Source organism: Callorhinus ursinus, unplaced genomic scaffold, assembly GCF_003265705.2.
Source record: "Callorhinus ursinus isolate GAN/ISIS: 27379988/994484 unplaced genomic scaffold, GSC_fseal_2.0 scaffold31, whole genome shotgun sequence".
NCBI lineage: Eukaryota > Metazoa > Chordata > Mammalia > Carnivora > Otariidae > Callorhinus > Callorhinus ursinus.
This window is the reverse complement of record NW_027397093.1, coordinates 18,647,812-18,662,054: the sequence shown is the minus strand read 5'-3', so window position 1 is coordinate 18,662,054 and position 14,243 is coordinate 18,647,812. Positions and strand designations below refer to the sequence as shown.

Sequence of the window (14,243 nt, the reverse complement as noted above, 5' to 3'; positions counted from 1 at the left end):
ACATAATTACATAGATATACCCCATTGTAAGTGTTTAAAGATGTCTCTTTTGGGATGCCTGGGTGGCTCAGTCAGTTAAGCATCTGCCTTCAGCTCAGGTCATGATCCCAGGGTCCTGGGATCCAGTCCCACATCGGGGTCCTTGCTCAACAGGGACCCTGTTTTCCTTCTGCCTGCAGCTTCCCCTGCTTGTACTCTCTCTCTCTCTCTCTCTGAAAAGTAAGTAAGTAAAATCTTTTAAAAAAAAGATGTCTCTTTTGCTTTACATGGAGACTTAACCAAATAGTATTTACAAGTCTATTATAGACAGATTGATAAAATGGTGTTTGCTAACATCCTATATACACATTAGTCTGCCTGTGTTTACTTATACACAGGCCAAACTGGGAAACTGAGGAAACTCAGATGTTACTTCTATATGTTACCAATGACTACCACTTAGAAATTGGACACTATCAATGGAAAGCTATGGTCTGATAAATATCAGTCTTCCTCCAAATCACAGTATTTATACTACATAGTTATTTAGACTGCTTAGGCATTTTGCTTATAGAACAATTCAGAAAGCAAATATGTCAATTTGTAATTTCTAGTAGTCCTATAGGTTATAAGGGTGAACAGAAAGTACTGGCAGGAAAATGTCTGAAACCCGCATATTAGAAGATGGATTGGTTGACTTATGAAGCACCTTTTCTATGTATTTATGGTCTCAGGAGAATGATAATGTCTATAAAACAGCAGTTATCAGGGGAGCGATGATGCCATAAAATGAAGAAATAAAACAACTTGAAAACACTGAAGGATTTTTTTTTTTTCCCTCCTGGAGACATCCTATTAAGTTCTTATGGGTTAGAAAAAAAAAATAACCAAAACTAGGAAATTAAAAGGAAGATATGCATATAGCATTTATATTGAACTTCAGATATATTTATAGTTCAATGAACATTTGTCTAAAGAAAAGTGAAAATACAATTCTCTTACCCATTTGTATAAAAGTACTTTTTCAATAATGAAATGAAATTCCACCCTTTAAGACTGTCTTCAGAATCAGGGGCAATGAAACATTTATAAATATCTCTGATGGCACACATACACACACACACACACACACACACACACACACACACACACACACTTTTTAATTGTTGATCCACATGAAAGCTACTGAAGCTAAAAGAGAAAATCTTATTTTCATGATACTCCTTAGTTGGTGCACTATTGAGATGTCTTATATTCTTCTTAGGGTAACAAAGGGTAAGTGCTTATTTCATTCATATACATATAGAGATAGATGAATAGAACTTCAGTGCCAGGCACTATTCTTTTGCAAGTATTTACTTATTTAACAGCACTATGAGATTGTTGTTGTTACATATGATCATTACAATTTTACAGATCTTTGCATATGAATCTACAATTATCTCAAAATTAAAAGGTTACTTTAACATATTTACTGATACCTAGTATGTGCTAAGTACAATTACAGGTACTAGGAAAGAGCAATAAACAGCAACAACAAAAAAAATAGCCTCTCTTCAAGAAGTTTGAAGTCTACTTAAAGAAACAGACAAAAATAAAGAAAAAGTATTATGTAATATGTCAGCGGTGAAAATGAAGGAAAAAAAACAGTAGCGAGCAAAAGAAAGATGGAGGAAGTGCTATTTATATATGGCCTTTAGGGATGCTATCTTCCAGACTGTGGTATTTTAGCAAAGAAATAAAGCCACACAGGTTTCTAGAGAAAGCAAACCAGGGCAAAGGACAGCTAGTCCAAAGGCCTTAAATTGGGAGTGGTCCTGGCATGTTCAATGAATAGTAAGTAAATGGGCCATTGTGTCTGGAGTGTGGATAGTAAAGTTAAGTAGTAGGATTTTGAGTTAGTGGGATGCCAGATCTTATAGGTCTGTAGATCATGATAAAAACTTTCAATTTTACTTTAAGTGTGTGTTGGAGGAGAGGGATAATATGTGATTTAGGACAGAGGACTGACATGTTCCATCTTACCTACTAAAAGGTTATTATGGCTGTTATGTTGAGAACAGACTGATGGTAAGGAGAGCAAGTGGAGAGTAGGAAGACTATCATTCATCAATTTTTTTTTTTTAAATAAGAGCTACTGTAGTGGACATATTCTGCTTTCTAGCCTACTTTTATACCTTTGGGGAACAACTTTTCCCATGTTATGCCAAGGAATGTATAAATCATAGGCTGCCAAAGTATCCTATTCTCTTAGCAAAAATGACTGGTTCCTGAATAGGATGGTATCCAAGAAAAGCCAATTAGAGTTCCTTCTTGGAAGTGGATACATGGACAGTGGTTTTCTAAAGATCTCTCTCTTTCTCTCAAATCCACTCCTATAAGGACCAAATGAACAATAATGTGGAGAAAGCCCATCTGAGAATTAAGTAAAATATATACAAACTGAGCTAGGTAAAAGAAATTCTTTTTTAAAAAGATTTTTTATTTATTTGAAAGAGAGAGAGTGAGCACAAGCAGGAGAGCAGCAGGCAGAGGGAGAGGGAGAAGCAGGCTCCCCACTGAGCAAGGGGCCTGATGCAGGGCTCGATCCCAGGACCCTGGGATCACAACCTGAGCCAAAGGCAGACACTCAACCGACTGAGCCACCCAGGTATGAAAAAGGAATTCTTTATAAATATGTTTTAACTCTGGAACAAATGATAAAATGGATAAAAATTTGGTTGTGTGCTATTTAAAATTCAAGCCTTGATTCTAGAGTAATGATTTTAACTACAACATCAAATTTGTCACACAGAAACAAAACTCTGCATCTCTGCATTCACCTTCCCATCCTGCTCCTATTTCTATGAAATTGCATTATTTTGCAGGGAGACAAATGTGAGTTGTCATCTTTGTGTAAGTATTCTGTGGATCACATTCAATTCATAGATAGTTTCTAATTCATTATTCAAAAAAGGAAAGAAAGAAAAACAGAAAGATACCTGTTCCTATATTAGTCAAGGTCGGATACAGAATCTAATACTCTAAATGAAAAATATGTGCTAAATATTTAAATGGCCCTGGGTCATGATCATTTTTAAGAACCCAAAGATCCACAATCTTAGCCTTTCCAAAAAACTTATATATAGGATAGAAGAAAAATAATGAAATATATGTCACTTATTTATAAAGGGAAGGCACTATAGAAAATGTGTTTATATGAATTATCTCATTTGAACAGATAACAAACCTTAAAGAAAGTAATTTCATTATTTTATGAGAAAACAGAAGTTCAGAAAGATTAAGGTCAAATAGCTGGTAAGTAATAGAGGTAGAATCCAGTCCCAGTTCAGATGTTTTTCATCTTTGTATTGTATACAAAACATCTGATAAGCTTGCATATCCATAATGTGAGAGGCATGACCAAAACATGAAATAAGTCATGAACTAGTGAAGTCATCACATGCTATATCATTATATCAATAAGCATACTAATATAGTAATATATTCATTAGATTAATAACTCCACTAATATATTAGTATTTCATTATATTACTAATTCTATCATTATACCAATATTATATTAATAATATATAATACAGTTTATAACTATAAAGGCAAATGAAGTTAACAGATGATTAAAGTGCAAAGGTAAGTAAAGGTAAGCAAGATCAGGGTTAGTTCTGTGGAAGAAAAAGCATATGAATTGTGCCCTAAAGGATACATGAAATGTGGATACATGTGGATAAGTTAATATAATTGTAGGACATTCTGGGAAGCTTGGGTTTGGTTCCTGTGTTTGGATCCTAGCTAAAAAGGGATTTGCTAACATCTTCAGGGACACAATGGAAGGTAAGGGGGTATTAAAGAAAAAGGGGGCAGCATCACAATTTTAAAGAAACTTTGAAAGTCACCAGAAGAGTTTAGATCTGATGAAATGTCATCCACTTATAAAAACTTAAGTATTGAAGCATGCAATGTGCCCTGTCACAAACAAGATGGTCACATGTGTCTTCTAGGAAGAAAAAAGACACAATGAGTCAAAAGAAGGGGACATAAGACTGTGTCATGCAAAAGAGAACATCTATTAAGTTTGTCAAAGTTTCAATATCTACTTTAAAGAGGAAAATTCTACCTTCCTGCCAAAAATTATTATAAAGAGGTTAGTAAGAAAACACCTATTCTATATGTTGGATTACTAAAGGTTTCAACAACAATTATAATTGTAATATTTGAGTTATAAGAATTTGTATAATAGAAATTCTATAGGAATTGGAATGATTTAGAGAAACAGAATAGTTTGCAAATGTGACAGCAGAATTTTAAGCTCCCCATGAGATTGTGTCTTTGCACCTGCCATAGAGATCATGGAGTTTAGAACCATCAAGTACAAAGGAATGGTTTTAAAAGATTTGTTGGATAGGACTTTAATTGACTAAGTAATTATGTTAAATCAAAGTCATTGGAAATAAGAATGTTTACAATATTACTTTAGTTTAATTCTTGGCAAGACAGGAGAACTGAGATGTCAAAAGCAAATAGATCTGCTTTATCACTTTTTTAGTCTGGGTCCTCTGAAAAGCAGACACTTAAATGGGATTAAATGCAAGGACTTACTAGGAAAAATGTCCATGAGTGAAAATCAGGAGAAAGTTGGAAATGGCTAAGAAAGTAGTCATACCATGGTACATGTATGACTCTGAGTGAGGGAGAGAAGGAAGGAAGGAAATTAAAGCTTCCTAAACTGATGTGCAGTTTAAGAAAAATGAGGTAAAGTCATTGGGGAATCCTCAAGCCAAAGACAGACATCAGGGACATTGAGTGTCTCCAGGAATGGGCATGCCTTAGTAACTCAGATGCACATGGGCACTGGCGAGGCACAGCTCACGGGACCCATCGATAACAGTCGCAGCATATATGCGGGAATGCATGTCACAGCACAGCTTCTGGAACCCTTGCTTAATTTCCCTCCCTATAGTTGGAGGCCTGCAAGGAGCATCCCCATGAGTCACACGGCTACTTTCCTTAAGGCTGGTCACAGGTCTCATGTGAAATATAAAGGAGTTTCTGGGCATTTTCTTTCCTTTTTTTTATTTTATTTTTTATGGACAACATGTAATTGTGAGCTGTGTACTCTATTGGAATCTAGTAATTTGATCACTTTGTGGTTTCTCATATTTTTTCACAAATGGAGGCTCTCTATGCCACACTGTTAAAATCACATTTTGAAAAACTATGAGAGCCACAGCTTTAGGTGGGGAACCACTACTTCTGGTAGGCCACTGCATTATCCATCCATTCATTTCTTTAATCTACCTACTTATTTAAAAAGAACACACACATAGTCTAGCCCCTAACTTCCCAACTTCATCTTCTTCACAATGCCCATTGCATACTGCACTCTATTGTTCAGTAAATTTTTCTATTTATTGAATAAGCTAAATACTTTCCAACCTCAGAATATTAGCCCCTCTGGTCTCCTTTGCCTGGAATGTCCTTCCCTTCAATTTTCACATGACAATTTCCTTCACACGATTCAGACTTTAGTGCAAGTATCACGTCAGTGAGGGCTTTGTTGATCAGTTCATCTAAATTAGCACCTTGTCACCCACCAATAATTCTTCCATTTCTAGTTTTATTTACTTTATAGTACTTACCAGCCACTGCAATAATCTTATTTTGTTGTTCTCCAGTCTTTGTAGATTTGTCTCCAGTCTTTGTAGATTTGTCCCCATAAAATCATATGACTAATGCCCTCCACTATATCATCAATATCTGGAATGGTTCTTGATCCTCAAAACTCAATAAATATTCATTGAATGAACAAATGACAAAGAAAGTCTTCTATATATAAGGTGCTACAATGGGTCTGAGGACTTAAAGGTATGACTACTTCTCTCGCTGAGATTATAGTCTAATAAGTCAGAAATTACTCCTCTCCTTCTTAACACTCATCCCTTTTTCCTACAACTGCTCCAGACACTCATGCTCATGGACCAGTTCATTAACTTCTCTTTGTGGCGGAAGAGCTCTGAGCAACAATGGCTTTATTTATAAGTAAATTTATAAAGCCTATATATAAATAGGCTTTAGAATAGTAGAAACCTGACATTCAAGGAGGTCATTTCTCTAGAACTTTACTTCCACAAGTTTGTGAATAATAAAGCATTGGATTTCTTGCCAAGCATGGACCAAACACTGTTTTGAAGTAAGGAAGAGAATATGAAGATTCTAATGGATAAAGCCCTCATAGAGCTTAGAGTTTAAGAGGATAGGGAGACATATACAATAGGCAAAGAAATATCACACACTGAAATAGGATCTTTGAAGAAAAAAGAGGGAAGACTGAATATAAAAGACTTTGTCTAGTTATGCAGGTCAGGAAAGATATTCCGGAGGAAGTGATGTTTGCCCTGTGATTTGGAAAATAAGGAGGAGTTAACCAGGTGAAATTGAAGGGTAATTAGGAAGGGGTGGGGGCAAGAGTTTTCTAGTAGAGGATACAACAAGTGTGAAAAACTTGAAAGACATATAAAGGAAAATGAGGCCAAATGAATAAAGAGGGACCAAAAGGGACATAATGCAGGTCCCGCTAAGCCATGCTAAGATTTATTTAAAAATGAACAAAGAAATAAACAAAAAACTTTAATGAAAATAACATAAATTAAATGTGCACTTTCCAAAGGACTTCAGCATGCCCTCTCTATGCTATTCTGATTAGAAGTGTTTCTGGAAAAATTGCCCTTTGGCTAGGCTTATGCAGGCTTGAGTTGGCCTCATATAGAAGAAAACTAGTAGTACAGTCTCTGAGGATTGAATTAGCTGAAAGTTCGAGCCATGATTTTGCAGGTGGTGTGATGGAGAATGGCAGGCCCTTGATATAATGAAAATTTAATTACATACTTAATACAATTAAACCACGAAATCATGAGGGAACATAAAAATTAAAAATACATAATCTATGCTGCTGGGTAGCTGGAAACATTTTCACATTAGAGACCTAACTCCTATTATCAGTGTCAATATCTATATCATGCTCTAATACTTCATATGGATTCCACTAATGAAATTAGAAACACAATTAGGTGGCAAAGAGTAAGAAAGCTCCCTTATTAATAAAATATATCGGCAGTGTTTGCTCTCTTCTCCGTAGCAGACGAGGATGTATTTGTCCTTCATTGGCCTGAATTACATGCATCCCTTTGGAGATGGAGAGCTAATTTATCTGATTAATGTTATATGCTTCCTGAAAGTTTAAAGATATGACCAAACAGGGGGTAGCAGCAAAGCACGCAATTTCCCTTTGCCTTAATTGTGAAAGAAATGATTAAAAATACAGTTGGAGTCCCTATATTTGGTACAGAAAAACATTTATGTAATAATCACTTCATTAGTTTAGCAAAGTCTTTGCCTTTCTTCCATAAATGTATAATTCCAAAACCTAATTCAATATTTGGCTCAATTAATTCTCTTGCTGTCAGTTATGGCACTTTTGGAGCTTAAGTGGTTGAACGTATTTTACATTATCCCATATAATTTTTTCCCCCATTTTTACATTAACACTCTTGTTTTTATTTTATATTTAACTATAAAATATACAAAATGTATATATAAATAAATTTATTTACCAAAAAAATATTTAAATGTAAATATCTAAATGTATGTATTTATATTTATATATAATATATACATGTATAAATATATGCATATACATATGTACATACATATACACTCATAAATATATTACATATATACATATATACCTTTTCCCTTTAATATTTGTCATTTTGTTATATTTTGTTATGGCTCTTTAATACTGATAACCAGTATTTGTGAGAAAAGTACCAAGTATTTTTAATTCATCATATCCATCTTAAAATAATGATATTTCATTGGGGGAAAAAAGGACCTGTTTTATCAAACAATTTACTTTAGGGAAGTTCACATAAAGTCAAGAGGAAGGAAAGGAAAACCTATCTCATGAGTTGGACCAACCCTGGAGCTTTGAACTGCACATGATTTGTTCTCACATCCATATCTAAACCATGAAGTAATAAAGGATTTTAATTAGATGACTTCTTCAAAACAAACACATAATTCAGCAAACAACAACAATAACAATTCAGTGCCTAATTTAGAGAAGACGTTATAGTAGTTGTCTTGGGGGAGGTAAAGATAAATAAGTCAGGTCTAAGATAATACAAAATTTAAAGAAGAGTAAAAGCATACATATGGCCAATGTGTATCTTCTGTGATAAGGATGCTAAGAGAGAATACACACATCAAAGACTATGGAAATTCAGAGATGGTGGTATGGCACTTCTAGTTGAAGAGAAATCATGGGAATTTTATGAAAAAGCATAACATCTTTTCATATGTATTCTAATAAATTAGAAGGTTAATATAAAAGTACTGTTCATTTAAACATTTACCATAGTAACTGAATTGTAGAACTTGAAGGAAACACCTATATAGGCACCCAGAAAAAATAGAGGGTAGAAGCAGAAATAGTGGGGATTTGGGGGAAACCAAGACAGTATAGATACAGAAGCCAATTGACAAGAGTTCAGTGGAAAAGGAAATGGCTGGCAATGTCACACATTTAAGGTATCAACAAAAATTCAAATGGAAGATTTATTATTTAATGTGGTAACAAAGAACATTGAGTGGCCTTTAAGAGTGTTTCAGGTACACAGAGGGAGCAGAAGCTGTAATGGAATGGCTTAGACATTTGGAGGTATTATGTATATATTTAATATTTAAATAGCATAATCATAGCTATCACTAATTCATGCATTCAATATTTATTGAGCACCTACTATGTTCCACGCACTCTTATAAGACTTGATGATGATACAACAAGGAACTGAAACTAAGGCACAAAGGTAACTGCAAATGACTTGTTCAACTGGTAAAGATGCCAGGATTGGAAGCCAGGCAGTCTGACTCCAGAATCTAACTCATGACCACAACAAAATACTGCCCCACTTCTTTACCAGGCATGGTACTAAGTGCTTTATGTACATTATTTTATTCAATACTCACTACAGCCCTGTGACATATTGTTATAACCCTCAAAGTATGTAGGTCCACTGTTACCCCCTATGAACTAGGCCTTCACTGAGATCCAGATTTGCTGAAAAGGACTTTGACTCAGTGGAGGATAGTAGCAGGATTCCACTAATATGAGGTATCTAAAATAGTCAAATTTGTAGAAGCAGAGAATAGAATGGTGGTTGCCAAGGACTAGAAGAGAAAAGGGGAATTTCTTGTGTGTATGTGTGTGGGCAACAGGAAATGTTGATTTATATACAAGTACATAGGGAAGCAATTTCTACTCATCTTTTTAAAAAATTCTGTTACAAATAAAAAGTTATTAATACATTAATCCTTTGTACATACAATATATCCTTTTTACTTTACTCTCAATATAAATTATTTCCTAATAATAAAAACTTAAGCTAGAATGGACAGTCAAGTGGTTTGGCAATTTGACAATCTTTTTTTCAAAAGGGAACTTCTAAACTTTAAAAGACAGCTGATATATAAAAGAAATTGTATATTAAAAAATACTTCTTTGTGGAATTCTAGAAGATTGAATGAGTACTCCTTTATGGCACAATGTGTAGCTATCCTTTAAAACATTTCAGAGGACGTTAGAACTTCTCAATGTGATGACAACTCATTTTCTACAGAACTGAAGCAGCCTTCATGAAATTGATTATAATTCCTAAATGATAGTTTATACAAATACCTATAGTTGATACAGTATTGTGTACTTCCAAGTATATTAAAAGAATAGTTCTCATGTTAAGTGTTCTTACCACACACATAAACACACACACAAGAACACAAGAAAACTTTTGAAAGTGAACGTAAGTTTAGTATCTTGATTATGGTGATGGTATTATGGGTGTATACATTTGTCCAAATTCATCAAAATATATGTAACTAAATATGTATAATTTTTGTATATCAACTATTAACTCAATAAAATAAAAAAAGTTTCAGAGGTCAAGACTTTGAAGGATGGAATTCAAATCACACTGATTTTTTTTAATCCAATCAATCATGGATTCCGCTGAATCAGCAGCAAAGATAAGGTTTACTAGAATCCTCTATCTCCCCCTGACTAAAACCAAGGTAAAAGTGGTCAGTAAGAATATGACTATAACAAAAGTAACAGCCTGGTAAAGAGAATTTGAGCCACATTTGAAGTCACTAAGGAAGCTGAAAGACACCTAGAGGTCGGAAAATGTGAAGAGAAGGTTCTGGAAGTACATTGGTAATAAATGGGGAGACACAGGTCAGTAGAAACAGTAAAGAGTTTGAAGATAGACAAATGTCAGTTGAATCAGCTAATAACTGTGTCATAATTGACATTTTGTCTAAGTCATTGAATTTCAATTTCTTCATCTCTAAAACAAATATCATAACCTTACTGTGTCATAGATAGTCTCTCCAAATGACTCTCCATTCAGGCCCTTCATGATATTCACACCCTGATGCATTCTCTTCCTTGATTATGTTCTGGCAATGTGGGCCTGCTTTTGATTCATAGAATGCAATGGTGTGATTCTGAGGCAAGATTGCAAGAAACCTGTGTCTCTCTTTGTGTCCCTTGGGACTTCGCTCTGGAGGATGCCAGTCATTAAGTAAGACTTCTGACTCCTCATACACAGTTCTACTCTGAGGAATCCCAATCTAGTTACTTGCTGTTGCACATGGGAGAGGAAAAGCCATCTTAGACATCCAGCCCAATTGAACCTTCAGATGGACTGTGTGGGCTGAATTATATTCCTCAAAAAGATATATATTCAGGTCCTAAACACTGGTACTTGTGAATGTGATCTTATTTGGAAATAGGGTCTTTGTAGATATAATTGAATTAAGATGAAGCCATATTAGATTAGGGTGAGTCCTAAATTCAATATGACCCATGTCCTTATAAGAAGAGGAACATTTGGACATACAGGCACAGACATGGAGAGAGAAAGCTATGTGATGACAGAGGCAGGTTTGGAGTAGTACAAAAGACAAGGAACACCAAGGATTCCTGGCAGCCATCTGAAGCTGAAAGAGGTGAAGGATACTTCTCCAGAGCCTTTGGAGGAAGCATGGCACTGCTGGCACCTTGATTTGAAACTTTAGCATCTGGAATCCTGAGACAATTTTAAGCTTGTCGTACTTTGTTACAACAGACATAGGAAACTAATACAGATGGCTTCAGCAGATACAGGCATCAACTGATTGAAACCACATGAGAAAATGGAAACAAATGTCTCTCAGCTAAGCCCAATCAACTTCCAGAACTGTGTAGGATCATAATAAATTGTTATTTTAAGCCACTAAGTTTCATGATGGTTCACTGTGTAATGACTGATAAATGAACAAGCTATTATTAAGATTTAAATTCATATATGCAAAGCACCAGCAATGCATTGGGCACACAACAGGCATTCAGTAGAAGTTCAGAGGAATTATATTATACTTTTATAATGTTAACTATATTTTCACATTTATATGGTGCTTTGTATGTTTAAAAGTGCATTCGTATATATTATTTCCTTTGCTCTTCAATGCAGTACTAACAGAAAACATGAACTTTGTTACACACTCATTTAACAGATGAAAAATTCAGGCTGTGAATTTAAGTGATTTACTTAAAGTTGCACAAACAAGCAGAGGCAGGGCTTGGCCCAGAACACAGAGTCAAATAAAATATATGTGTTAATCAGAGTACCATTGCCTCAAAGATTGAGAAACAAAGTAAAGGATTTCATTCTTAGAGCTTATTGTGTACCAGTTTCTGCTCCCTGCGCTAGATGCTATTTATTTCACTCCCACAATGACCCTTGTGAGACCTATTATCCCAGCCCCACAGAATCAACACACACACACACACACACACACTCCTCAGCTGAGGCTCTGAGAGGTTAAGTGACTCAATCAGATGTATGCATCTTCTAGAACATCATGCATGGAGTGTGTGTTCCTCTTTCCTCTACAGCTAAGGCAGTGAGTAAGCAGAATAACATGAGAAAGATGTAGAATATGAGAATGGGCAACTTCCATTAAGAGAAAAGATTGTGTCAAGGAAAATAAGGCCAAGTTAAGGCAATTGAATGCAGTGTAGGAATATCCACTTAGAATAGGTTATCATCAGACACTGAGTAGGTAGAGTGTGAACAGTAGTGTGGGTACCTCCAAAAAGTCAGGGGGAAGAGTTGCTTCTGGGGCAATGAGCACAGATTAACAAAGAAGAGGAGCTCAGGAGATCTGCTGGAGACATCTGCTGTCAACAGAAGGAGGGTGTTCTGAATAAACAGGATTTGGTTATGTGGGAATTTTTCTGAACTGACCAGTCATGCTGAAGGCAATGTGGTATTTGTTGGCTAATCTTTCTGCCAGTCTCTGACTTATCTCCCAGGCATTGACTTTTAGCTTATGGTAACACTCAAGATTCATTAGCAATAATTGTTTTAAAAAGTAAAAACATTCCATTATTCAGAAATTGCTTATGAAAATGCCGAATAATAAGAGAATCATCATGGTTTGAACCTATGATGATACTGACCCCAAGGGAGTATAGACTTTCAAAATTACCTATGCTGAAAACTCTACAATCGTCTAAAAAAAGCCATGAGCTCAAGAATTGTTTGGAGTTCTATTTCGCTTTTCTAATTAGATGATTTCTTTATCACAATTAGCTGGAGATTAATCACAAAATGTGAACAGCTTTATTCTCTGAACTTCAGGAAACTTAATTGGTAATAATCATTATCATTGTGAAGAAATCTGCAGAGATGTTTCTTTGTGGCTACAACATTGTCTTTCATACAAGTTCAGTAGCTGTGTGTGTGTGTGCATATATGTGTGTGTGTGTAAATGGGTATGTATACAATTGGATAAAAAAGAAAAGAGATTCTTAAGGGAATGTGACAGATAATGATCTTAAAGTAAAGACAAGAAGAATGCTTTTGGAAATAATCATTCAGATACAAAAATGGAGGCTTATATAAACCATGTTCTGACCCATGTATATGAAATATTTTTAAATCACTGAAGTCTTCAGAAACTGCAAATAGTTTCTTAGGAAAAAAAAGAGGTGTTCTTACTTAAAAAGAACTCTTGAACTTAGAGAACTGAGCACAGGAGAGATCAGACAGTAACTTATAATTCTTTAAAAGTTTTAAATCCATATAAAACTCACAATGGAGAATAAATATGCACCCACGCACAACCTAAATCTAACCAGTAACGGCTTAAAATCTGAATGTCTTTGGGAAGTGTACCAGAAAACTAAAGGTTTTTAACTTTTCCCAGCCTTTTATTGTCATTGAAATACAAACATCTGTTTATATAAACTGAAAGAAAATAAATCAATGCAGGCTTTTCCAAATCTCCTGAACTATTTTAAGATTAGGACCAAAACAAACAAAAAAAGGCAAAAAAAGTATTTTTAAAAATTAAGAAAACAAATTTGACTCATTGGGTTCAAAAATAAGTAGAAGCATATATTTTAAATCAACCAAAAAAAAAAAACAGAACTTAAAAAAAATTGGTATATTATTTTAAAAATAACAATGAATTTTTGGAGGGATTTATTTTCTAGAGAGGGAAATATCAAATTTGGGAAGAAAAGAGAAACCATTACAATTTCTCTTTTTAAATTCTAGCCAAATTATAAAAGAAGTGATTCCTTTATTTTTTTTAAATGGGCTTTGCAATATATTGCTACTGCTAAACTGCAGAATGTTACTCTGCTTACAAACTTTAGCAATTATTTTATGCTAAAAACCTTAACATACTAAAAAAGGCAAATATTTTATATTAATATGAATTATTTCTACTGACTACCTAGACACATACTTTAAGTATCCCATGATTTACCAAAGATCTAGTTGGATGTAGGTCATTTCGATTAAAAGAGTCTTTGAAAACACAGGTGGATATTTCAAAATCTATGCATTACCTAAACATCTCAACTACTTCTTTTCTTTTTTTGTGTGTTTTTAAAAATTTTATTATGTTATGTTAATCACCATACATTACATCATTAGTTTTTGATGTAGTGTTCCATGATTCATTGTTTGCGTATAACACCCAGTGCTCCATTCAATATGTGCCCTCTTTAATACCCATCACCAGGCTAACCCATCCCTCCACCCCCCTCCCCTCTAGAACCCTCAGTTTGTTTCTCAGAGTCCATAGTCTCTCATGGTTTATCTCTCCCTCCGATTTCCCCCCCTTCGTTTTTCCCTTCCTACTATCTTCTTTTTTTT

At 34.7% G+C, this 14,243-nt stretch overlaps 1 protein-coding gene across 3 annotated transcripts in view; it reads right to left on the bottom strand.

Moving 5' to 3' along the window:
* Positions 1–14,243, bottom strand: part of CTNNA3 (catenin alpha 3) — a 2,007,818-nt gene that overhangs the window by 242,833 nt on the left and 1,750,742 nt on the right. The gene's annotated exons all lie outside the window — the stretch shown is intronic.